The following is a 1,423-nucleotide window of genomic DNA, read 5'->3' as shown; positions in this document are numbered from 1 at the left end:
CTTTCACTGTAATTTTTAAAAAATTAAATATTCACCATATATGTTTAAATTTAAATATTCACTGCATATGTACTGTATTACTGTATAAGAAAAGGAAAACAATAACAAAAAGAATCAATAAAATGGACAACATATCCAAATATTTATTTAAGTAAACATATATATGACCAATAAATACGTACAAATACTTTACATTACTAATCAGGGAAATGAAAATCAAAACTATTCTGAGATAGCTTTAGCTTCATCACCTCTTCCAAGCAAAAAAGGCTGTTTCAAGTGGTCTGGAGGTAACAAATGTTAATGGAGATGAGGGGAGAAAATGAAATATCATATAGTGTTACTAAGAATGTAAAGTTTCTCTGTTATTACATGGAATAGTATGGTGTTTCCTCAACAAATTAAACATAAACCCATTGGATGGTCCAGCAACCCCACTACTGCATGCATATCCAAAGCAAATAAAGTCAATTTATTGAAAAGACATTTGGCTCTTTTGCTGCATCTTTCACAAGAATGAAGACCATTCTTAGCAATCAGACTGTCGACATTTCAGAAAATGTCAACATCACTCTGCAAGGATGCAGTTACTGTGAAGGGCCCCAGAGGAACCCTGCAGAGGGGCTTCAACCACGTTAATGTGGAACTCAGTCTCCTTAGGAAGAAGAACAAGAGGCTCTGGGTGGACAAATGGTGGGGAAATGGAAAGGAGCTGGTGACCATCTGAGCGATCTGTAGCCATGTACAAAACATGACCAAGGGGGTCACGCTGGGCTTTCGTTACAAGATGAGATCTGTGTGTGCTCACTTCCCCATCAACGTTGTTATTCAGGAGAATGTTTCTCTTGTCAAAATCCGGAATTTCTTGGGTGGAAAATACATTCACCAAGTTCATATGAGGGCAGGTGTTGCTTGCTCAGTATCTTATCTCAAGCCCGGAAGGATGAGCTAATCCTTAAAGGAAGTGACATTGAGCTTGTTTCAAATTCAGCTGCTTTGATTCAGCAAGCCACAGTAGTCAAAAACAAGGATATCAGAAAATGTTTGGATGCTATCTATTTTTCTGAAAAGGAAACAGTTTAGCAGCCAGATGAATAAGATCCAAGAGTTAATACAGCCGCAGAAACGAGCTTCTGGATTGTAAAGCCAATCTGTGATATTTTAATGAGACAATAAAAAATCTTTATTGAAAAAAAGAAAAGATATCTGTATTCCCATGTTCATTGCAGCTGGATTTCCAACAGGTAAAGAGTGGACAAGATCACCAAGTATCTGTCGACTGTTGAATATGTAAAGAAAATATGGTGCACAAAAACAATGGAATATTATCTGGCCATAAAATTGAATAAATTATGTCATTTACAACAACCTGGGTGAATGAGAGATGATCACCCTAAGTGACATAAGCCAGGCACAGAAAGAC

The 1,423-nt window shown here is 36.8% G+C and overlaps 1 pseudogene; it reads left to right on the top strand.

Moving 5' to 3' along the window:
- The first annotated feature begins 516 nt into the window (after positions 1-516).
- LOC105743938 lies at positions 517-1,098 on the top strand (annotated as a pseudogene).
- The last annotated feature ends 325 nt before the right edge of the window (positions 1,099-1,423 follow it).

This window comes from Octodon degus, unplaced genomic scaffold, assembly GCF_000260255.1.
Source record: "Octodon degus isolate 3935 unplaced genomic scaffold, OctDeg1.0 scaffold00190, whole genome shotgun sequence".
Classification (NCBI taxonomy): Eukaryota; Metazoa; Chordata; class Mammalia; order Rodentia; family Octodontidae; genus Octodon; species Octodon degus.
This window is presented reverse-complemented; position numbering and strand designations above follow the sequence as displayed.